Genomic DNA, 26,917 nt, shown 5'->3' with positions numbered 1-26,917 from the left:
TGCATGCGTGGGTTTTCTTCGGGTACCAAAAACATGCTAGGTTAATTGGCCACTCCAAATTGTCCGTAGGTATGAATGTGAGTGTGAATGGTTGTTTGCCTCCAGCACTCCCACAACAGTATCACTCGGATACTGTGAACATCCAGCAGCAACACAACATTTTGGCATGACTACTATTTTGATGAAAAATACACTGAACCAGGGCTGCACAGCGGAAGAGTGGTTAGCACACAGGCTTCACAGCTAAGAGACCCGAGTTCAATTCCATCCTCGGTGCATGCGTGGGTTTTCTCCGTGTACTCCGGTTTCCTCCCACATTCCAAAAACATGCTAGGCTAATTAGCGACTCCAAATTGTTCATAGGTATGAATGTGAGTGTGAATGGTTGTTTGTCTACATGTGCCCTGTGATTGGCTGGCCACCAGGCCTCTCGCCTGAAAACAGCTGTTTTGTTCTGTTTTGTCAGTGAAACATTTAGCACTATAATGCTACGGGATAACGCTAAGTGGATCTGCCTAGCAACCAGCAGTAATGGTAATGGTAATGGTAATGGTTTTATTTCATTTGAACATGCATCAGATTACAATTGAATGCATCCCATAATCAGTTCCCAGTTCCACATGTCCAAAAGGAGTAGGAAGAAGCAAAGCTTATTAAATCCTACCCCTCCATCTGGTACGTTTACAATCAGTAACTGTTACATTTGTTCACTTCCTGCTTTCCTAATATATTTTTTTTTTTTATAATTTTTGTATTTTTTATGTAATTTTTTTTTTCAATTTAATTTAATTTATTTATTTATTTTTTGTCACGTACCGAAGTACGAGGTGATATGACAATACAATGACAGAATGGGTATATTTTATTTTTTAATATTAAAAAAATATATATATTTTTTTTTTTATTTTTTGTCATGTACCAAAGTACGACAGGATATGACCATAGAATGACATAATGGGTATATTTTATTTTTTAATATTTAAAAAAAAATATCATGTGAATATAGTGATATATATAGCACATCATGACTGGTTGAAGACCCTTCATCTTGAACCAGTAAACATAGTAAACCATATTAACATAATATAAGTTATTTAATATATATTGTGACTGTTGTGAGCTAAGTCAACTTATCTGTAACATTACAGTAACATTACTGACACCAAGTAACCAGTGATGAATACCACATACAGTACCATCAAAAAGTGACTGGAAATGATTGGAGACTACTGACACTCGGGAAAGGATGTACATATCAGCCTTGGAAAAGATGCCGTACAGTCCGGAGCGATCAGTCTGCAAATCCCCAAAAGGTGTTGAGGAGAGATGAGAGCCGACCCAACTGTCCGCTCTGCTTATATTCTCCTACATTACTTGCTTCACTCTTTTCTTATTTCAACAAGCAAAAAAAAATAAAAAAAATAGAGGCACTTTTGATCTTGTTTCAGCTCACGCCGGGAATCAAACTGCTTTCACACACACACGTACATTTTCCAGCCCACCTTGGCACCCCCTATCTCAGGACGCATCGAATGTCAAAAGCACAGAGCATGGTCAAGCATAGTAATTGTGTCAAAGTGGGACTTTTAATGTGTACAAACTTGGAGGGGGAGTGTAATGACAAAGCACGGGATGCCAGATGTACATAAAAAAAAAAGAAAAATATTACACCATCCTTGTTGCCTGGTACAATGGAGGGTATTTGTTTGTACAGATATAATAATATATCTAATAACAACAAAATTAGCTAATGGCAGTACTTTGAAATGACTAAAGTATCTATCTTGACAAGTTTTTCTTCATAATAATGAAAATCAGTTATGTTGTTCTTACATTAAAAAAAAATAATCTTTAAATAATACGCAATCAGACTGGACCCATTTTGTCTTATTGAGATGTGTCTTAGTTCATGTGTTTTATTATGTATATACGTATGTATGTATAGGGCTGCATGGTGGTCGAGTGGTTAGCACACAGGCCTCGCAGTTAGGAGACCCGAGTTCGATTCCACACTCGGCCATCTCTGTGTGGAGTTTTCTGCAGGCACTCCGGTTTCCCCCCACATTCCAAAAACATGCTAGGTTAATCGGCAACGTATGTATGGGGCTGCACAGCGGGGGAGTGGTTAGCACACAGGTCTTGCAGTTGGGAGACCCGAGTTCGATTCCACACTCGGCCATCTCTGTGTGGAGTTTTCACGTTCCTCCCGTGCATGCATGGGTTTTCTTCGGGTACTCTGGTTTCCTCCCACATTCCAAAAAACATGCTAGTTTGCTAACATGCTAAACATGCTAATTAGCGACTCCGAATTGTCCATAGGTATGAATGTGAGTATGAATGGTTGTTTGTCTATATGTGCCCTGTGATTGGCTGGCCACCAGTCTAGGCTCCAGCACCCCCATGACCCTTGTGAGGATAAGCGGTAGAAAATAAATAATATTAATAAATATATATGTATATATGTATAATGTAAACATCGCACTAACATTACTGACATCTACTCAATAGCGTAGATTGTTACTACAATGCAAAACACTTTGCTGGAATTGCTAACTGTGTCACACCAAATGAGTATGACCTGTGGCGTTCCCCAGGGGTCAATCCCCGGCACCCTTACTTTTCAATGTGTACATGCTTTCTTTAGGGCAGCTAATCAACTAGACTCAGATCTACGTATGTGTTACTGAATCGACATGATTAACGCATGATTAATTAACATGATTAACATGATTAATCGCCTGTTTGGTTACTCAGCTTTTCTCCGGAATAAAGAATGCACAGTCAAGAAGAGAGAATGAAACCATAAAATGAGAAATTTTAGGAGAATGGGACGGAAGTAAAGAGCGAGAGAGAGTGAGAGAATTGGATAAATGACGCAGAGGGAAGCGATCCATCCACAGCAGCTCCGCAGTGATCCAGATAGTAGCGTTTGAAATCAGTTTAGATGTGAGTGATAAAAGGTTTCATAACAGAACGCATGAGACAAACAAGCAGGAACAATGCTTACACGCTGTCCCATCCACAGAGACAATGTATTTTTAGCTCGTTTATAGCTTAATTGGCAGAAGATGCTCTCCACCTCCTCGAGACAAAATACTCACAAAAAACTAGCATGGCATTCATAGTCATTTTTAATTTCCTACTCATTTGTAAGTGGATATAAAGACAGGATTATCCACTTAATTTGGAACAGAAGCCTCCAGAAAAGAATTTTGTGTTGCCATTTGTCACCGACTACTGTTCTTTGTGTCGAACATAATCAAAAAATACATTGTGTGTACTATGAGCCACATGCCAGGGGGGGATTGTGTATTAAAAAAATAATCAAAAATTCATCTTAATCATTTCTGCTGGGCTTACATTATCCTCTTGTGAACAATGGCACGCTTGTAGCCAGACCTTCAACTTGGCAACCGCCATTGTGTTGATTAATTCTAATTTTAAGACAATGATCAGCCTCCCACCAAATCAATGTGTCAGTGTTAATTGGAGTTTCTTGTCTGTTGTGTTAATTTGCCCCCTCCGGCTCTAATTGGCTGTTGACAGGCAATGTGTTTCACTGTGGCGCGCAAAGCAAGCTGATGCTGGCTTATTGTTGTCTCGCTTCATGACGACATTAGTAAAAGGTTTTACATATTATTTCTCGTTTTGGATTTTAGGTATCTTTTCACTCGAGTTGCCATCACAGTATATAATTTATTGATCAATTTGTATTCAAATTAATCAAATCTGATGTGTTACACCCGCAAACGTAATAACTGCCCACAAATAATAATAATAATAATAAACCACAAACGTAATACAAATCTGCAGCTTTGAATGTAATCATTCCGTAATAATGTAACAAATTTCCCACAAACGTAATAAAATTTGCCTACTGCAAACAAACAAATACTGAATGTAATGGTTATTACATTTGCAAGAAATTATTACATATGTGGGAAAGTGAAAATCTGTAAATGTAATTACTTCCCGCAAATGTAATATGAGACAAAATAATGATCTTTGAGGATTTTAACAAGATAATTATTCAAAAAGTACATTAAAGGAATCTTTAATTATTAAATAATAATTTATTTTAAATTAAAAAGATAACATAATTGTGATAATTGCAATTGTTTTAATAAAATTATTATTACTATTATTATTTTATTATTTCTTCTGATTATTTCTTCCCAATATATGCACAAAATCACACATATATCATATAATCATAATATATCAATATATAGCAATCAATAATATACTGTACTAAAACATACATGTATGCCCATAAACAAAATGTAATAATTTCAGAAATTCAGTATTACGTTTGTAGTGGTCAAATTATATTACGTTTATTACATTTATTACGTTTATTACATTCAAAGCTGCAGATTTGCATTACTTTTGTGGGCATTTATTACTGTTTATTATTATTTTGTAATTAATTAATTAATTTATTTATTTAGTTTTAGTTTTATTTGATTTGGGCAAATATATGAAACATTACAGTGCATTTCTTACATGAATCAAAATATAACTTTCCATTATTTACATTCGTATTCAACTATCTGATCACAAGCCGAAAAGGAGCAGGCTGAAGCAAAAGCTTATACGTAAATGCCTACCCCTTTTTGCAAGATATAATCATGTTCATGCCACAGTTTTGTTTTCCCCTGTTATTATTATCACTGTAATATTATTATTGTTATTATCATTATTACCATTATTATTGTTGTTATTATCACCATTATTATAATCATCATTAACCCTTAGATGCATAAGTGGGTCAAAAATGACCCGGTCAGGTTCTTGAAATATCTTCGTAATGAAATTTTTTTTTTATTATTTCATATTCCAGGTATTTATTATTATTTGCGGGTGTAACATGATGTTTGTAGGGTTTGTACCAACTACACATAAAACTCAAGCACATTAATACACTGTATATATTGCTGTATAAATGAAACAAAAAACCCAAACACACCGGCCATGAATAAATAAATAATCAATCTATACTTAAAAAATATGTATATATTTAGTCTTCCTTTGCACTTTGCAAACTCCAGTCACCAAAGACCGTTATTTGATTCATCATTGCATGTCCGATTTCTGCAGCATATTGCAATTACTGTCTCCCATATGAAGACAAACAGGTGCTTGCAGGAAAGGAGCTGCAATGCAACCTTTAGGAGTGGAAAGTAATAAAACGAGACTAATCAAGAGAATCATACTTAACTCCCATCTGCTCCAAGTGCTACAAATAAAATTCAAGCAGGCTGACCTTTGTTAGGCTGAGCCAGCTGCGGGGACCAAAGGAAATGTTACATTCTCAACTCTTGAATCAATGATTATAGCCGCTGTAACGCAGCTTGTTCATCAGATAGTGAACACAAGTGACAGAGATATTCAAATGTGACATTTAAATCTAGCGTGTTTAAACCTACAAACGAGTGTCCAGTGCCTTTGGTGAGGATGAATATTAAATGCATGAATATTAAATGACTTACAGTAGTTGGGTTCACAACAAGTTATACCGATATATTCATTCGTTCATTCATTTTTTTTTTACCGTTTATCCTCATGGGGGTTGTGGGGGTGCTGGAGCCTATCCCAGCTGTCTTCGGATGAGAGAGGTAGGGTACACCCTCGACAGGGCACATATAGACAAACAACCATTCACAGCCCTGGTTCAGTATATTTTTCATCAAAATAGTAGTCATGCCAAAATGTTGTGTTGCTGCTGGATGTTCATTGTATCCAAATGATACTGTTGTGGGGGTGATGGAACCTATCCCAACTGTCTTCAGGCAAGAGGCGGTGTACACCCTGGACTGGTGGCCAGCCAATCACAGGGCACATATAGACAAACAACCATTCAAAGCCTTGGTTCAGTATATTTTTCATCAAAATAGTAGTCATGCCAAAATGTTGTGTTGCTGCTGGATGTTCACAGTATCCGAGTGATACTGTCCGAGTGATACTGTAAGTTTGTTGTCTTTTCCAAAAGGGGACGGTTTAAGACAACAATGTATGAAACAAGTGCTGAGAACGGGATAATTTCACTGATTAATTTCACTAATGGCCGCTGTGACGTAACGCCAATTAACCTAGCATGTTGTTGGAATGTGGGAGGGAACCGGAGTACCCGGAGAAATCCCACGCATGCACAGGGAGAACATGCAAACTCCACACAGAGGTTCAGCCCGCAGCCCGGTTTAGTATATTTTTCATCAAAATAGTAGTCATGCCAAAATGTTGTGTTGCTGCTGGATGTTCATAGTGGCTAACCACTCGGTCGCCGTGCAGCCCTTTTGTATTATATATTATAGAAAATAAAGCTAATAATTTACTTTTATGGAAAATTTTGCATTAAGAATACCTTAGTCCTATTTATGTATTTTATTATCCGAATAAACATTTGTAGCGATACCTTTTATTTGCAGTACATGCACCCTAATCTTCTCCAGGAAAACTTCTGAAACTTTGTTCAAGTCTGATTACATGAAATTGCATTAATAGCAAGATTTTTAACCCGGATGCAAACACACCTCATGGTGATGTGCTAACACGCTAACACGCTAACATGCTAACACAGAGGGCTGTTCCAGATAACAAGCAGTGAATTAGCAGGTATGACTTTACACATGACACATTCGATGTTACAATAGGATATTGTTAAGTATGACAGAAAAAAAAGAGCTAATTAGCATTAGCGTCTCTTCTGTCAGATTCCACTTGCTGACCCGAGCTTATATGACCTGCACCCACATAGCAATCAGACAAGTGACTAATTATACTGGAGATGTATTTCCACCCCCGCGTGAAAAAAATACGTATGTAGTGGAGCTTATCATGACAACACGTACTTTAGGACAATTTATACTTTTTTTTTCACGTTCTTTCCATATGTGTTCTAGTGTATGTACTAGAGATACACATCCAGTGAAGTACTACCTGGTTCTTTTGATTCGGCTTCCAAATGGCTCCTTGGATTTTTTTAGGAGTCAACATTTGGTGCCTCATTTTGGTGCTAAATGAATGAAAAGTCGACCGAGTGGTTAGTGCACAGGCCACACAGCTTGGAGACCCGAGTTCGATTCCACCCTCGGATATCTCTGTGTCTTTTTTTTACTCTGGGTACTCTGGTTTCTTCCCACATTCCAAAAACATACTAGGTTAGTTGGCGTATCACTCGGACAGTATCACTCGGATAATGTGAACATCCAGCAGCAACACAACATTTTGGCATGACTACTATTTTGATGAAAAATATACTGAACCAGAGCCGGATGGATGGTTAGCAAACAGGCCTCACAGCTAGGAGACCCGAGTTCGATTCCACCCTCAGTCATCTCTGTGTGGAGTTTGCATGTTCTATTTGTGCATGTTATTCTGCTGTGGTTGTATCCGACAGTAACCTAACTCTTCCTCGTCATCCTTCTAAAGTAAAGGGTGGATGTTGGGCTCTTCTCTTGAGCTCCACCGAAGCACTGGGAAGCATTTTGGGCGTGACCAATCACAGCAAAGTGGGCGTGCCCGAAAATGTAATTAAATAAAAGTAAAGTAAAGTAAAGTAAAAATTTAATTTAATTTAATTTAATTTAATTTAATTTAATTTAATTTAATTTAATTTAATTTTTCATATACTTATTTATATATACCTCATCTTACTTTCAACAGAAAAACTAATAAATGAATAAAAGTCAGTAACAGAGAATACAATTTGTGTTATTGTTTAAAGCAGCCCATTTGAAGCTCATTGGGTTTCTCCTCTCTCCTCATGTACAACATCACTACTGCTACTGTGGCCATGACAGCTTAAAGTAAATGTTTATAGATTGCTATGAGCTTAGCGAGCACCTCTATATGTAGGGCTGTTATGAGGTGCAGTGGAGCAAAGAAGCCTTATCTCGTACTCGAGAGCTTCCAGTTCAGACCTGGCAGCCCAAAGCAGGGAATGACATGAGGCACCTGGACACAACGTCAATAGTGGAGAAAGCAAACATGGTCCAAAGGCAATGTACTGTAGCAAGGCAGCAGTTACGTGGAGTGTTAGGAGTTCTGTGATTTCCCTGAACGTAACACGCCGTATCCTGACTGATTGCGGAAGATTGCAGCATGTTGAGAAGTTAAGTTTGCTGATGTTATTTTGCTGTGGTTGCAGACGACAGTAACCTAACTCTTCCTTGTCATTAAAGTAAAGTAAAGTAAAGTAAAGTAAAGTAAAGTAAAGTAAAGTAAAGTAAAGTAAAGTAAAGTAAAGTAAAGTAAAGTAAAGTAAAGCAACTAAACTAAATTTTATTTAATTTTTTTATTTTATTTTATTTTATTTTATTTTATTTTATTTTATTTTATTTTATTTTATTTTATTTTATTTTATTTTATTTTATTTTATTTTATTTTATTTTATTTGTTTTATTCATACAGCAGTATATACAGCATAAATTAAATTAAATTAAATTAAATTAAATTAAATTAAATTAAATTAAATTAAATTAAATTAAATTAAATTAAATTACTTTGTTTTATTCATACAGCAGTATATACATTCATTCATTCATTCACAGTATAAATTAAATTAAATTAAATTAAATTAAATTAAATTAAATTAAATTAAATTAAATTAAATTAAATTAAATTAAATTAAATTAAATTAAATTACTTTGTTTTATTCATACAGCAGTATATACATTCATTCATTCATTCCCAGTATAAATTAAATTAAATTAAATTAAATTAAATTAAATTAAATTAAATTAAATTAAATTACTTTGTTTTATTCATACAGCAGTATATACATTCATTCATTCATTCATTCATTCACAGTATAAATTAAATTAAATTAAATTAAATTAAATTAAATTAAATTAAATTAAATTAAATTAAATTAAATTAAATTAAATTAAATTAAATTAAATTAAAAAACGAAAAAAGGAAATACAGCTGGAATAAGTGCTGATTCTGCAAAATCTAAAACGTTTTCTGTGCTGGTTATTGTGTGTAGCTGCTCTATAGGAGCCCACAACTCAATATAAAGGGTTGAAAAAATAGGTCCCTTTTAAAGGATCCCTGACACGATTCATCAAGTTTGCTTCAATATGTAACATATGTTACATAAACAGTAAATTCACAAAAACTAAATATATATATATATATATATATATATATATATACAGCACCAGCCATGAAAAACTAGCTCTACTAGTTTAACAAGTTGTTAAACTTGTTAAACATTGCAATGTAAATGATGTAAGCCTGGTTAAACCACGCCCACTACTGGTTTATTCCCCACTCACTCTGAATACAAATACATAAAATGTACACAGGTGAACAGATAAAGATACACATAGTACTCGCTCATCCCTAAGAGTAAGTCATGCATTGTATTGATTACATAATATCTTATATAATACATTGTTTACATAACACTATTCTACAGTAGCAACAATGCTGTAAAGCATTATATATGTTATGTAAACATCTTTTAACAGTGGTAGGTTTATTTACCCTCGACGTGTGGCCACATATGCAATCAAACCGACTATAAAAACTCATTTAAACTCAGCAAGGAGCTGATTTGAAACAATAAACTGCAGAGTAATTTACATTTAACCCTACGATGCACGAGTGAGTGGACCCTACACTCTTCCATAAGTGGGTCAAAAATGACCCATACTAGAATCAATGCCTTTTTATGCCAATTTGGTTAGGAATAATCACTTGTATGATATTTAGTATTATATTTAGGACCACACAAGAATGATTTCATGTTAGAAACATCTTCATTTTTCACTTTTTTACATCTTTGAAAAAGACAATGACCCTGTACAACAAAAAAAAAATTGAGGATCCATTGTGTGTTACATAAAGGTAAGTTATGGATATCAAAAATAGGTTTTTTTTAGGAATACCTGGAATATAAAATGATAAAATTTTCATTATGAAGATATTTCAAGAAAACAACCTGACCGGGTCATTTTTGACCCACTTATGGAAGGTTGGGGTAGTAACACAAAAACTACAATTTCTTAAAATGTATAAAAGGTAAGTTAAAAATGTGAATGGCATGATATCAAAAATATATTTTTTGAGGAATTAAAACAATATATCACATATTCAAGCAAAGTTGATGAATCGTGTCAGGGACACATTAATATTCCAAATCAGTATTCGGGAAAAAAATGGTTCTGATAAGAATCTACATTTAACGAGTCTCTCAGAGCCAACTAATTTGTCAAGGCAAGTAATAAAAATACAGGTTTGATAATGATCTCAGGTTCAGGATCAGCCACACAGTAGCACACCAGTAATTAAATTGGACGTTGTTTTGAGTAATATACAGGGAAAAATAAATGTCATAGCCGTTTAATGAACGTGCTGATGAACTGATTTTTTTGGCATAATTGCTTTGTGTAGTTTGGTATAAACTGTTTTTTTTACTACTTTTGAGTGACGCTGTCATTGAGATCTCTGGAAGATGTTTCATGATATTAAAGTCTAGACCGAACAGAATGAGAAACAACAACTTTAACCCGAGTCTTCATCCAGCATCCGTCAGTCGGGGTAACTCGAGTCTTTGTTGAGTTTCCGTCAGTCATGGAACTCATGGTCGAGCCGACTTGACTAGAATTAAATTGGAGTTTTTGTCAACCCAGGAATCAGTGAAATTGAAGGACAAAGGTTAAATGAAGGTTACCATAGACACAAAGTGAGAGGCTACCAAAATATCGCAAACATTCATTTTCTACCGCTTATCCTCACGAGGGAGCCTATCCTAGACTGGTTGCCAGCCAATCACAGGGCACATATAGGCAAACAACCATTCACACTCACAATTATACCTATGGACAATTTGGAGTCGCCAATTAACCTAGCATGTTTTGTACTTGGTGAAAACCTACGCATGCACGGGGAGAACATACAAACTCCACACAAAGATGGCGGAAAGTGGAATCGAACTCGGGTCTCCTAGCTGTGATGCCTGCGCTCTAACCACTCCACCACCGTGCAGCCCCCAAAACATAGCAAATAAACAATAATAAATTACATTTCATTTTTCAACTGCAACACCAGCTGACATTTGACGGTGTTACGCTCTCACATGCATCCCGAAACAACAACAACCATTGTCCCCGAGGTAGCAACGACTCCCTATCAGAGCCTCCCTACGGCCCTCACACGGACTGAATCCAAACAGCCTGAGTGCAGTCCTGTGTCCAAAGCCGAGAGAGTGTCCAGTCCTATCTGCTGTTGTGGACTTAATTTGAAATGACATTTTAAGTGGCTTACCTACACTTTGGATGTGCTAAAACAAGGAGACAGCACCTACAGACCTTCCAGGATGTGTGTGTGTGGTCTAAGATCCGTAAAGGTGGGAGTTGGGAAAGAAATCAAATATTTTCACATGTTGTCACCCTTGAACTACAATAAGTTTTTCCAAAGTAGACCATTGCGATTTATATGTCATCTCACCTCAAGGTTGCTGTCATCCTGCGAGACAGGATAGAATATATAAAAGCGTCCGCGGACAGAGTAACCTGAATGCAGGTTATATTGGCAATGTGGACCAAGAGTCGGTAGTATTTCAATGTTGCGATGAAAGCAGGGGTGTCCAAAGTAAATGAAAAAAAAAAAAAAAATTTTTGTGCCATGACTGCTCATTCTCTAAGTGGAGCAGGGCAGTGATAGTAATCTGCCACACATTTTGATTTCACCTTGGATTTGCTGCTGCACAAAATAAAATACACACCTCTAAGTCCATGACTTCATGTTCTATTGTTAAATGAAGTTTACAAGTCTTAAACCAAAAACCAGAAAGCAATGTTGCGATGAAAGCAGGGGTGTCCAAAGTAAATGACAATTTTTTTTGTGCCATGACTGCTCATTCTCTAAGTGGAGCAGGGCAGTGATAGTAATCTGCCACACATTTTGAGTTCGCCTTGGATTTGCCGCTGCACAAAATAAAATCAACACCTCGCAGTCAACATCGGTAGATGATGCTGTTGCAGTAGCAGATTACTATCACTGCCCTGCTCCACTTAGAGAATGAGCAGTCATGACAAAAAACATTAAAAAAGTCTTAAACAAAAAACCAAAAAGCAATGTTGCGATGGAAGCAGGGGTGTCCAAAGTAAAGTTTTCACGTCAACATGTCTGAAAAAGGAGTAGAAGGAGCACTTTAATATTGAATGAGTATCACCGTTTTTCTCCTGCATGAAAAATAATCATAAAAATAGTTTTCTGTTTTTGTCCCCCTACAGAAGCTCGGTAGAAGTATGCGTGTTTCAACATGTTCTGAATTTTAGAAACGAGACGTGAAAAATGCAAAAGTGGAGCAGAAGTCGATGAGGAGATGTTGACACAAGTTGTCAGGATGCTTGCTCGATTTCACACCTGGATGGATATGTTCCCATTTCCTTGGTACAAGCCGACAAACCCTAACTCAGACTGGTGATATCATAGCATGTATATGATGTATGATTACCAAGCGGACGAATAAACCTCCTCCGCTTTGGGTTGAAAACATTCTTTGGTTGAAATCAGCATTCACAACCCACAGATTCATACACAATTCTCCTAAAACATGTTGGTAATGGTAATGGTAATGGTAATGGTTTTATTTCATTTGAACATGCATCAGATTCCAATTGAATGCATCCCATAATCAGTTCCCAGTTCCACATGTCCAAAAGAAGTAGGAAGAAGCAAAGCTTATTAAATCCTACCCCTCCATCTGGTACTTTTACAATCAGTAACTGTTACATTTGTTCACTTCCTGCTTTCCGAATATAGTTTAAGTTTTTTTATTTAAAAATTTAAAAATTTAAAAATTTAAAAATTTAAAAATTTAAAAATTTAAAAATTTAAAAATTTAAAAATTTAAAAATTTAAAAAAAATTCAAATTTTAAATTTTTTTTTAGCACATCATGACTGGTTCAAGACTCTTCATCCTTGTATTTAGCAAACATCAACTGCTTGTATTGTTTCTTGAATTGGCTCATCGTTGTGCATTGTTTGACTTCCTTACTCAATCCATTCCATAGTTTGATTCCACATACTGAAATGCTATGGCTAGCATAACGTAGTCCTAGCATAGAAGTGTTTCAAATGTACTTCTTCCCTGAGATCATATTTCTCCTCTCTTGTAGAGAAGTATTGGATGACATTTTTAGCTAATTGCTTATTTTTAGCCTTATGCATTATTTTAGCTGTTTGAAGATGAACTATATCAGCAAGTTTTTGTGATTTTAGAAATAAGGAGTTAGTATATTCTCTGTAGGCGGCATTATGAATTATCCTTACTGGCCTTTTTTGCAGTACATTTAGCCAGTGAAGATTGCTTTTATAGTTATTATCCCATATTTCTACACAATAAGTAAGATATGGTAGAACCAGAGAGCAATAAAGAGTGTGGAGTGATTTCTGATTGAGAACAAATTTTGCTTTGTTCAATACTGAAATATTTCTGGCCACCTTATGTTGGATATTTGTATCTGACTCACATTGTAACCAAAAAAAAACAAGTAACACCCAATGCAACTGTACCACTATGCGGGTATCAAAATAAATATTCATCCATTCAGCCAATCACAGGGCACATATAGACAAACAACCATTCACACCCACATTCATACCTATGGACAATTTGGAGTCGCTAATTAACCTAGCATGTTTTTGGAATGTGGGAAGAAACCGGAGAAAACCCACACATGCATGGGGAGAACATGCAAACTCCACACAGAGATTGGAATTGAACCCTCGTCTCCAAGCTGTGAAGTTTGCATGCTAACCACGCTAATATATTATAATATAAAATAACGATAAAGGTTGAATTGGTAGAAAGTTGAAAGTTGAAAGTCGACATTTTTTTTACAAGCCTGTCAATTACTTGGAATCGACCGTACTGCAAATTAGTAACATATAGTATTCTGAAAATATAGACTTAAATATAGTTTTAGCGGGTACTCTGCAAATGTAAATATTCAACATCGATCTTCTCAACATGGAGCTACAATTCCTCCACTGGAATTGAGCAGCAGCTCAAGCACAGTATTTTGTTTTGAAGGTTATTTACCAAGATGTCAAAGGAAATCAGATGTTTCCCACATCTCTCTGCCCTCTACGGCCCGCCACGGTTGTATTCCATCTCAATGCTCCCCCTAAACCTCAAACCCCACCGAGCTAGAAGGTTTGTTGATGGATGTTGAAGGCTACTTTGGTCCCACAGCAATTAACTCTTCTCCTGCAAGAAGCCTCCCGTCAGGGTGATGGGATCTCTCCACCGCTGCAGCCTGTCACACAATCCAGGAGGGGTTGCAGACAAATGCCTCATCTATGTGTTTGTTTTATACTTTAGCCTGCAGTCAAGAGCTAGCTCAAGCAAAGAGTTATGTGGTACACAACCAGCCATCAAACGCTCCACTGCTCTGTTTCCACATTTACAGCATAGTGGATCTACAGGCTTCCTTGAAGTGGGATTTAAAGATCCGGAGTTATTTCTTTCCAAGGGTATGGATACTGTTTTGATTTCACCTTGCATTTGCTGCAGCACAAAATAAAATCAACACCTCCAAGTCAATGACTTCATGTTCTATTGTGAAATTAAGTTTGAAAGCAGGGGTGCCCAAAGTACATGTAAAATGTAAATGAAAATGTCATGACTGCTCCTTCTCTAAGTGGAGTGGGGCAGTGATAGTAATCTGCCACACGTTTTGATTTCACCTTGGATTCTCTGCTGCCCAATATAAAATCAACACCTCTCAGTCAATTACTTCATGTTCTATTGTGAAATGAAGTTTGAAAGTCTTAGACCAAAAACCGAAAAGCAATGTTGTGACAATAGCAGGGGTGTCCAAAGTACATGTAAAAACCAAAAAAAATGACAAGTTTTTTGTGTCATGACTGCTCCTTCTCTAGGTGGAGCAGGGCAGTGATAGTAATCTGCCACACGTTTTGATTTCACCTTGGATTTGCTGCTGCACAAAATAAAATCAACACCTCTAAGTCAATGACTTCATGTTGTATTGTGAAATGAAGTTTGAAAGTCTTAAACCAAAAACTGAAAAGAAATGTTGCGACGAAAGCAGGGGTGTCCAAAGTACATGTAAAAACATTAAAAAAGAAATTTGTTTTTGTGTCATTACTGCTCATTTCGTAAGTGGAGCGGGGTCGTGATAGTAATCTGCCACACGTTTTGATTTCACGTTGCATTTGCTGCTGCACAAAATAAAATCAACACCTCTAAGTCAATGACTTCATGTTCTATTGTTAAATGAAGTTTGAAAGTCTTAAACCAAAAACCGAAAAGCAATGTTGCGATGAAAGCAGGGGTGTCCAAAGTAAATGACAAATTTTTTTTGTGTCATGACTGCTCATTCTCTAAGTGGAGCAGGGCAGTGATAGTAATCTGCCGCACATTTTGATTTCACCTTGGATTTGCCGCTGCACAAAACAAAAACACAATCAACACCTCTCAGTCAACATCGGTAGATGATGCTGGTGCAGTGGCAGATTACTATCACTGCCCTGCTCCACTTAGAGAATGAGCAGTCATGACAAAAAACATTAAAAAGTCTTTAACCGAAAAACAAAAAAGCAAAGTTGCGATGAAAGCAGGGGTGTCCAAAGAAAAGTTTTTGTGTCACGACTGCTCATTCTCTAAGTGGAGCAGGGCAGTGATAGTAATCTGCCACTGCAACAGCATCATCTACCGATGTCACCAATGAACAAACATTGTTTTGTAGTCCATCTACATCTTTACTAAAATGTGCGAAAGGGTGAAATAGTTTCCTACGTGCAATATTTTAATAATTTTGAAAATATGGGGAAATATTTTGTTGTAAAGTACTTATTTCACTGCTTATTTGTAACATGCACAAACTGCCAAACACTGATGATAAGAGACTTTTAATTTCTCTCTGCCACGCGGCTCACTGCCCACCCTAAGGAGGTCTAAAAATAAAACTGTCTTAATGACTTTTGTTACCACGTGATGAGGCAGTTATGACACCAAAGCAGTAATTTAATTAGAAACTAATCAGCCGGTTGATGAGCGAAAGCCGGTGGGCCAAACTAAAAGAGTCTCAGCTCGTATTTGATCCACCTTAGATTGGCAAGAAAAGTATTCATTCTTCAGGTTCTCTCAGGAATGGAATATATTTTTACCTGAGTTATAATGGTTAGAATCTCACGTGTATGTTTCAAGTTCCTACGTTTCTCTAGTTCTGGCTTGGGAGCCGAGATAAGAAGCAAAGTTGGAGGAGCATCAGTATCTTGGCCCATTGCCGCTCCACTGATGTAGACACTAAATACACCGGTTGCTTTTAGCAGATGCCATCAGAAAGAAGTAGCTAACCTGATGGGCAGAGATAGCCAGAGGCTGCTGGCTGGATGGACTACACTGCAACCTTTTAAACTTTGTAAGCTCTGAACCGGTCTCTTTAATGCATTTTCTTCTACCTTCCTTCTACATATGCTGGACTCTATTGGAAAGATTGGACATTTCATGGCCATGTTCCGAAAACCTGCAACCGACTTTACACTTTTTGAATGGCAGCGTGTTATATTCATTTTTTTTTTTTGCCTTTTCTTGGTATACACAGTCATCCCATGCTATATCACAGTTCAGATATCACTGTCTTACTATATGGCAGTTTTTTGTGAAAATCAAGTGAAAAAATGGTAATGGTTATAGTTTAATTTCATTTGAACATGCATCAGATTACAATTGAATGCATCACATAATCAGTTCCCAGTTCCACATGTCCGAAAGGAGTAGGAAGAAGCAAAGCTTATTAAATCCTACCCCTCCATCCGGTACTTTTACAATCAGTAACAGTTACATTTGTTCACTTCCTGCTTTCTAATATATATATTTTTAATGTTTTAATTTTTTTAAATATTTTTTTGTTTTATTTTTGTCCCGTACCGAAGTGCGAGGTGATATGACCATACAATGACATAATGGATACCATAGTAAAAATGTTCGCATTTCAATTTGGATAAAAGTTGTAAGTCGTTTCTTGTTTGGTCTTCTGCCCCAATCCGTTTAAAACACTTTTTAAAAGTTACAATAAGTAAATTGGAGCGGCTAGCTAGCTAACTCTAGCTTTCAAGACTAGTGGTGGACAGCTGTCTTCGGGCGAGAGAGGCGGGGTACACCCTGGACTGGTGGCCGGCCAATCACAGGGCACATATAGACAAACAACCATTCACACTCACATTCATACCTATGGACAATTTGGAGTGGCTAATTAACCTAGCATGTTTTTGGAATGTGGGAGGAAACCGGAGAAAACCCACGCATGCAAACATGAGAACATGCAAACTCCACACAGAGATAGCCGGAAATGGAATTGAACTCAGGTCTCCTAGCTGTGGTAACCACTCATCGACCGTGCAGCCTCCCACGCAATGTTAACAAATAACATGATCGTAAAAAGTGACTATTGGGGTCTCAGATTCTAATAATGTTAAAATCAGTATTTAGAAAGACATAAACAGGTTTCCTACTGTATATTGCAACTATCAACATATTCTGTTTATTAATATTAAATCCCACGTCACAAAAATGTACATATCCCAGTCGACTTTGGAACCAATTAACAGTGATAAACGAGGGATGATTCTGTATTTTTAAGTCGGTTAGAAATGCAGAGAAATAATACTGTACTGGAGTACACATTTACCAGTATTTGCGATCGACACTACAATAAAGTCTCGTTATATCGATATCGGTTATATCGATAGTACTGCTTATTACGATACTATTTTCATTTCCCGGCAGATTTCTAGTCTTTTATGATATAATTAGTTCCGGTTAGTACGATACCTGGTTATTACGATAATCCGGTTACTACGATGCCCTTTTCATTTCCCGCCAGCCAATTTGGTCTGCTTATATCGATACAAAAGTAGCTTAAAGCTGAATCAATATTTGCTTAAGGATTTCAATACCACCATTAGCGAAATCTGTACAGTATGTATTTTTATATTTAAATTGCACCTGACTACATGTTGTAGGACCAGTCAAACTATGAAAAACGTGCAACTTATAGTCTGGAAAATACAGTACAAGAACTTCAATAAAGAACACAAATTTTCCAAATTATGCAAATATTGCTTTTGCTTCCGTTTTGCTTTTTGCAGTCTCCTGCAAAAAAAAAACAAAAAAAAAACGTGATAATGTAAATGGTAGTAACCAATAGTAACCAGACTGAAAAGCCTGAAAATAATTGTTTCTATACAAAATGTGTATGCCTTCCTCTTTTTCCATGGTCATCTATGGGAACCCAACTCTTGTTCAAGAGTGTATTTGACCAGTTAATTGTGTTTTGTTATGTTTTTTTTTTTCTTTTCAGATGATTTTCTTTGACACCGCTTAATTTGAGGTGTCATGGCAGCCAGCTGTATGTTGTCTTGATATGCACACACCCGTGTCAGTAAGGAAAAAGCTTTGACAGGTTATATTTTTATCTACGGAATGCATAAATCTATAGGTGCTGCACAAACTGAAGCAATTACTGTCATGTAATTAAAAAAAAGTATGGTGTGATTTTCTTGACTTGAGGTGCTAATGAAGAACTTTATGATTACACTTGATGAGTGACACGGATTCAAACAACATGCAGTTTTAATTGTATATGGTCGTAGTGATTTGAGACATTTTACTATGTAAAAAACATACATTAAGAGAAAAAAGGCTGCATTTTTTTGAGAATAAACTCTGAATATTAAGTGGAAAAATTGTCATTTTAATATCATAAAATGTAAATATTCAAGGAATATTTTTTAAAGATTGAAACCAAAAAAAAAGAATAAAGTTGTAATAGATAAATAGATAGAAGTTTTACAACTCAATTTACATCGTAGTAACAGAACGTGTCCATAACCCGAGGACCACCTGTATCATCATTTTAATCGTGACCTCCCCACCCCCCTGTTTCTTCAGGATGTTTGCCACCAGCTGCTTATAAAGATCTGCCTTGTAGATTCCAAAAAAACTGATGGAAAAGTCAATTTCTGCTATGAAAATTAAATTTTTATGAAATTTCTCGATATGCATACATTTTGTCTACTTCCAAGAGAGATATTTCTGCAAACCAAAACAAAAAAATTTGTGTCAAAACTCTACATGTTGTAGCCAATGGCTTTGTAGGACTTCAGGACATTTGCCACCTGCTGCTTATAAAGATCTGCCTTGTAGATTTAAAAAAAAAAACTCTGACGGAAAAGTCCATTTCTGCTATGAAATTTCAATTTTCATGAAATTTCTCGATATGCATACATTTTGTCTACTTCCAAGAGCGAGATTTCGGCAAATGAAAACGGAAAAAACATGTGTCAAAACTCTACATGTTGTAGCCAATGGCTTTGTAGGACTTCAGGAGGTTTGCCACCAGCTGCTTATAAAGATCTGCCTTGTAGATTCCAAAAAACCCGGATGGAAAAGTCCATTTCTGCTATGGAAATGAAATTTTCATGAAATTTCTCGATATGCATACATTTTGTCTACTTCCAAGAGAGAGATTTCTGCAAATGAAAACAAAAAAAATTGTGTCAAAACTCTACATTTTGCAGCCAAGGGCTTTTGTAGGAATTCAGGACGTTTGCCACCAGCTGCTTATAAAGATCTGCCTTGTAGATTCCAAACAACTCTGATGGAAAAGTCAACTTCTGCTATGAAATTTAAATTTTTATGAAATTTCTCGATATGCATACATTTTGTCTACTTCCAAGAGAGATATTTCTGCAAATGAAAACAAAAAAAATTGTGTCAAAACTCTACATGTTGCAGCCAAGGGCTTTTGTAGGACTTCAGGGTGTTTGCCACCAGCTGCTTATAAAGATCTGCCTTGTAGATTCCAATTTCAATTTTCATGAAATTTCTCGATATGCATACATTTTGTCCACTTCCAAGAGAGAGATTTCTGCAATTCTCTCTTTTTTGACCCAACACTGTATCTTGAAACTGTCGCCAGTCTGCTCTTCTGACTTATTTTTTTTTTTATTATTGACCTAAACCAAGAAAAAAAATTAACTTTTGTTTCGGAAGCCTTTTTCTTGTTGACCAGTGTAATCACTGAAAGACAGGAAAGTTTGTTGTTGTTGTTGTTAGACTTTTGCGGTTTCATCATTGTTCAAGCAGCACAATGATACACTGGGGGGCGAGGGCCAGGAAACATCTGACCGCTTTAATCAACTGACTTCCAATCTTTGGCTGGAGTACCCTGGTGCTATCTTCTCCACTGATCTGATAGCACCAATGAGATAGAATACACATCGCTGGCATGAAACATTAGCGTAAGATCTACAAACCAGTGTAACAGGATGACGTTTGAGTGGCACTAATTGGAACACAGGATGAGAGTCCGCAACGCAACGTTCATAACGCCATCCGCCTGATGAGGCGGCGCTCCAATCTCGGCTCGTGAGGGAAGCCTATTGATCAACCATTAAGAAGTCTTTTACTGGCACCAGTATAGCAGTTATCTATCTGAAACAGTTCCATAATTAGCATCCTACCAATTAGTTGCTCTAGATGCCTGCCATCTCTGGGATGTGCCAGTTTATTTCAGCGGTGAGTTTGGGTCTTATCATATTGCATATAATTAGAAACTAGTGGCTTCCAAATGGACGTTGTGGGTCTGGATGATCATAAAATCTGTGGAGCATCTTGGCATAGATGTCTTGGAAGGCATAGGAAGGAGGATGGACATCACTTTGGTTCTTTTTAGTTAGCTTTTTTCACTTTTACTTTCGTTATGTTTGTGTGGTCTGCGTTTGATAGTTCTGGTGGTGGTGCGTAAAGGAAAAGGAAAGTGAAAAGTCAAGTGTATTTCGACATGATGAAACAATCCATGGAGAAACGCCTGGTCTAACCGCCCAAACGCTATGACCATCATAAACAGGTTTTGGATGACCCAGTTCGTATGATTTGGTTTTGGTTTCATTTTCTCAATAATTTTGCACACTGTCTCGGTTTTCATACATTGTACACATAACCAACTAGTTACACAAAATCGAGTACCACTGTAACTATGAATTAGTTTTTGATCCAAACAAAAATGTCAAGATTGGACGAACAAAAAACTGGTAATATGGAGTTATTCCAAAAATTCAAAAAACCTGAAAAACTCAGGGTTCGGCAGAGATTTCTGCAAATGAAAACAAAAAAAATTGTGTCAAAACTCTACATGTTGCAGCCAAGCACTTTGTAGGACTTCAGGGCGTTTGCCACCAACTACTTATGAAGATGTGCCTTGTAGAGTCCAAAAAACTTTGATGGAAAAGTCAATTTCTGCTATGAAAATTCAATTTTCATGAAATTTCTCGATATGCATACATTTTGTCCACTTCCAAGAGAGAGATTTCTGCGAATGAAAACAAAACATTTGTGTCAAAACTCTACATGTTGTAGCCAAGCACTTTGTAGGACTTCAGGTGGTTTGCCACCAGCTGCTTATAAAGATATGCCTTGCAGATTCCAAAAAACTTTGATGGAAAAGTCAATTTCTGCTATGAAAATTAAATTTTCATTACATTTCTCGATATGCATACATTTTGTCTACTTCCAAGAGCGAGATTTCTGCAAATGAAAACAAAAAAAAAGTGTGTCAAAACTCTACATGTTGCAGCCAAGCACTTTGTAGGACTTCAGGTGGTTTGCCAGCAACTGCTTATAAAGATCTGCCTTGTAGATTCCAAAAAACTCTGATGGAAAAGTCAATTTCTGCTATGAAATTAAAATTTTCATGAAATTTCTCGATATGCATACATTTTGTCCACTTCCAAGAGAGAGATTTCTGCGAATGAAAACAAAACATTTGTGTCAAAACTCTACATGTTGCAGCCAAGCACTTTGTAGGACTTCAGGTGGTTTGCCACCAACTGCTTATAAAGATATGCCTTGTAGATTCCAAAAAACTCTGATGGAAAAGTCAATTTCTGCTATGAAAATTCAATTTTCATGAAATTTCTCGATATGCATACATTTTGTCTACTTCCAAGAGAGAGATTTCTGCAAATGAAAACAAAAAAACAATTGTGTCAAAACTCTACATGTTGCAGCCAAGCACTTTGTAGGACTTCAGGTGGTTTGCCACCAGCTGCTTATAAAGATCTGCCTTGTAGATTCCAAAAAACTCTGATGGAAAAGTCAATTTCTGCTATGAAAATTCAATTTTCATGAAATTTCTCGATATGCATACATTTTGTCTACTTCCAAGAGCGATATTTCTGCAAATGAAAACAAAAAAAAAATTGTGTCAAAACTCTAAATGTTGCAGCCAAGCACTTTGTAGGACTTCAGGTGGTTTGCCACCAACTGCTTATAAAGATCTGCCTTGTAGATTCCCAAAAACTCTGATGGAAAAGTCAATTTCTGCTATGAAAATTCAATTTTCATGAAATTTCTCGATATGCATACATTTTGTCCACTTCCAAGAGCGAGATTTCTGCAAATGAAAACAAAAAAAAATTGTGTCAAAACTCTACATGTTGCAGCCAAGCACTTTGTAGGACTTCAGGTGGTTTGCCACCAGCTGCTTATAAAGATCTGCCTTGTAGATTCCAAAAAACTCTGATGGAAAAGTCAATTTCTGCTATGAAATTAAAATTTTCATGAAATTTCTCGATATGCACACATTTTGTCTACTTCCAAGAGAGAGATTTCTGCAAATGAAAACAAAACATAAATTTCCTAATTTGACCCAACACTGTATCTTGAAACTATAGCCATGGTGTTCTGTTGTTACTGTAATCGTAACAATAGATAGAAGTTTTACAACTCAATTTACATCGTAGTAACAGAACCATAACCCGAGGACCACCTGTATCATCATTTTAATCGTGATTCCCCCTTTCCAGATGTTTCTTCCCGTAAATTGCTCATGTGAAACTTAAAGAGCATCCTTGGGTCAGAACCAAAGGTGAGGCTGCGTATAAAGACACAGGGAGAGCACTTAATACCCTGCAGCTTAAGGAACACTTCCTGCATCCATTAGGCCTTCCGAATCTTTGAGGTCACTCAAACGTCCGCACCGACTTGAGCAGACTGAAACTTCAAAAGGAAGAAAAAAACAAAATACAAAGCCACTATATGTACCTGGTTGCTGGCCTGCTTCTTGTACTTTTAAACAGCCAGAGGGAGACAACTAAACATAACACATTTTTGGTAATACTCTAGTATTGTCATAAATAGCCTTTGTACCATAATATTACATACAGTGTAATATGTGATTCATGTGAAACTGTACAGGGGCTTTGGCCACATTAACACAAGCAGACACAAAGATGTCCCCAGACTATGGGTCATTTTTCATCCAATGGCTACACTAATGGCTATAACACAGCCACCTCCTTGTTACACTAAAACCATAATACACAGTCAAAATGTACTGTTTTTTTTTATTTAGTATTATTGAAAAATGTATGACATGTTCTCCGTCTTATCAACATAATACTTAGAACGATGATTTTCAAATTTTTGGACTCGATCTTTGTACGATTTCATGAAGTTTGCCACCAGCTGCTTATAATTATCTGCCTCAAAACTCATTTCTGCTACCGTTCATTAAAATTTCTCTCTATACATGCATTGTGTCCACTTCCGCGAGAGAGAGAGAGTTCTGCAAATGAAAACAAAGCTTTTTAGGTCACATATTAAATTTATTCATTCATTCATTTTCTACCGCTTATCCTCACAAGGGTAGCGACCGTGCTGGAGCCTATCCCAGCTGTCTTCGGGCAGAGAGGCGGGGTACACCCTGGACTGGTCGCCAGCCAGCCAATCACAGGGCACATATAGACAAACAACCATTCACACTCACATTCATACCTATGGACAATTTGGAGTCGCTAATTAACCTAGCATGTTTTTGGAATGTGGGAGGAAACCGGAGTACCCGAAAAAAACCCATGCATGCACGGGGAGAACATGCAAACTCCACACAGAGATGGCAGAGGGTGGACTTGAACTGGGGTGTCCTCCACTTATACACTGTGCAGCCGTGACTAAAACATGATTATGTTAATCATGTATTTCATATGTATAATGTAAAATCTGGTGGTGTCCAATCATCAACTGTTTGTGAGTGCAAAGTGTTTTATTTGAAAATATATATGTATATATTATATAAATTATTTGTCTTCTTGCACAGTTGTGCAGCGTTTTTCTGTCCTTGTTAGACCCAGTTTGTGCTATTGCTAAGGATTTTTTTGTCTTTCATGATTACAGTCAACCCTGGTTTAATTAATTAAGTTACAGACTTGCTAGTGATAAATTAATTTCCACGATATATGATTCCAAGTCAATAAATGGAATATTTTTGTAGTTGGAGCACAGAAAATCTGTTTATGACTTTGTAAATACGAGGGATTTATGTTGCCCATTTTGATACCAATCATCCATGAGTGAAATTGACCGATTCCGACACCGATCATATGGAATAATTCTTCTTTGTTTCTTTGTTTCTTCTTGCACAGTTGTGCAGCGTTTTTCTGTCCTTGTTAGACCCAGTTTGTGTTGGTTTCTGAAGGGAGTAGTTAACAGCATGGTAAGAGATTTTAGTTTTAGTTGAGATTTTTAGATGGCTTTTCTAATCATCTATTGGCCTTATAAAATGATGAACTTGGATTAGCAGCCATACCAGGAGATTGATGCAGAGGACTGACAGTTGTTGATAGTAGGCCTCTATGCAAAAATGTGCATCCTTCTTTCAAAATCATCTCATTCATTTTCATTGTTTGTGAAATGGAAAAAAAAATTGTGAAATGCAGGAAAAATAGTTTTTCTGTGTGTCTACTTTCTTCCACTCCCACCTCCAAAAAGGTAGAAAAGGGGGTCTTTGTACGTTGGTTTCAGCATCTTGATGCATTTGATTCATAGAACAACAGCAAGAACGGAATAAGCCACTTTTGTCAGTCATACAACCTTTTTTTCCTCTGTGGGGGGAGACGGGGCTGCGAGCATACGCCACCCCCAGTGCAGAATAACGATCATGTCGGTTAAATACTTTGAATTGGGGTCACATTTTACTCAACATATGCACATAAAATCTCACGTTTTGAGTTACTGATGTCAAAGTCCCAAGTGGAGTTGCAACACTTTGATGATTTAGTCAAGTCCAAAGTCATCAAAATTGTGACTCAAGTCGAATGACAGAGATAGAATTACTGTACACGCCAGATCTATTCCTTGACTGAACAAAATGCAGCTCTTCAAGATGCTTCTACTCATCAGCCAAGAAGCAATTAGTTAAGGGGGGGTTGAGTCCAAATACAAGGCCACCAGTGGAGATACAACATAATCCTGGCTCAGGCTCACCGGAGGAAAATTACATTCAATTCTTCAGTCAAACAGACAAAAATGTGACTAATTATCATCATTTCCATTAATTGACAATTGTTCAAGACGCCCTCTAGTGGTAAGATAATTGACTGCCATACGTGGGTCTGCCCTGTGGCACACCAGGCATCCATCTCTCCCCATCTAATTACAAGCGGTGTTTTTGTTCCCCTAATGATATTGTGTGCTGCATACTCCTTAAGAAGCTGAGATAAAGGCCAAGACAAAATGATGTAAAGCATTATCGTCGGCAGTGGACTCCTGGTGGCATTACATTAAATAAAGCCCAATTCGCTCTTTGGAGCCAGCCTCTTTGCCTCTAATGAGCGGCCACACTCCTGATTGGGAACAAGGCTCGTCTAATTTCTACACAGGAGACTAAACGAGGTTTGATAAGAAGTCGTATGTGATGGTTCAGACAGAAGTAGGTGACGACTTTGTTTCATTGTTCCGTAAATCGATATTTCTTTGACTATATTATTGCTCACCAAATTGCCCAACTTATTGTGTGGGAAATATGGAGTAATAACTATAAAAGCAATCTTCACTCGCTAAATGTACTGCAAAAAAGGTCAGTAAGGATAATTCATAATGCCGCCTACAGAGAACATACTGAGTCTTTATTTCTAAAATCACAAATCTTGAACCAGTCATGATGTGCTATATATATCACTATATTGACACTTACTATGGTACCCATTATGGCATTGGATGCTCATATCACCTCGAACTTGGGATGGGACAAAAAATTACAAAATTTAAAAATAAAAAAAAACTTAAATTGTATTATGGAAAGCAGGAAGTGAACAAATGCAACAGTTACTGATTGTAAAAGTACCAGATGGAGGGGTAGGATTTAATAAGCTCATTATGTCATTGTATGGTCATATCACCTCATACTTCGGTACGTGACAAAAAATAATTACAAAAAAAACAAAAACAAAAAAAATTACAATTAAAATTAAAAGTAATGAAAAATAAATAATAAATAAATTGAAAAAAACATTAATAAAATACAAAATAAAAAAAAACTTAAATTGTATTACGGAAAGCAGGAAGTGAACAAATGCAACAGTTACTGATTGTAAAAGTACCAGACGGAGGGGTAGGATTTAATAAGCTCATTATGTCATTGTATGGTCATATCACCTCGTACTTCGGTAGGTGACAAAAAAAAATTAATTAAATAAAATTAAAAAAAACAAAAACAAAACAAACTTACAATTAAAATTAAAATTAACAAAAATAAAAAATAAATTGAAAAAAAATATTAAAAAAATACAAAAATAAAAAAAAATTAAATTATATCAGGAAAGCAGGAAGTGAACAAATGTAACAGTTACTGATTGTAAAAGTACCAGATGGAGGGGTAGGATTTAATAAGCTTTGCTTCTTCCTACTCCTTTTGGACATGTGGAACTGGGAACTGATTTGACAAAAATAAAAAAAATAAAAAATTATAAAAAAAAACTTTAAACTATATTAAGAAAGCAGGAAGTGAACAAATGTAAAGGTACTGATTGTAAAAGCTTTGCTTCTTCCTACTCCTTTTGGACATGTGGAACTGTGAACTGATTATTTGATGC

This window comes from Doryrhamphus excisus, linkage group LG4 (genome assembly GCF_037039965.1).
Source record: "Doryrhamphus excisus strain RoL-2023G ecotype Guam linkage group LG4, RoL_Dexc_Guam_v1.1, whole genome shotgun sequence".
In the NCBI taxonomy this organism is placed as follows: Eukaryota; Metazoa; Chordata; class Actinopteri; order Syngnathiformes; family Syngnathidae; genus Doryrhamphus; species Doryrhamphus excisus.
Note: the sequence above shows the minus strand (reverse complement) of the source record.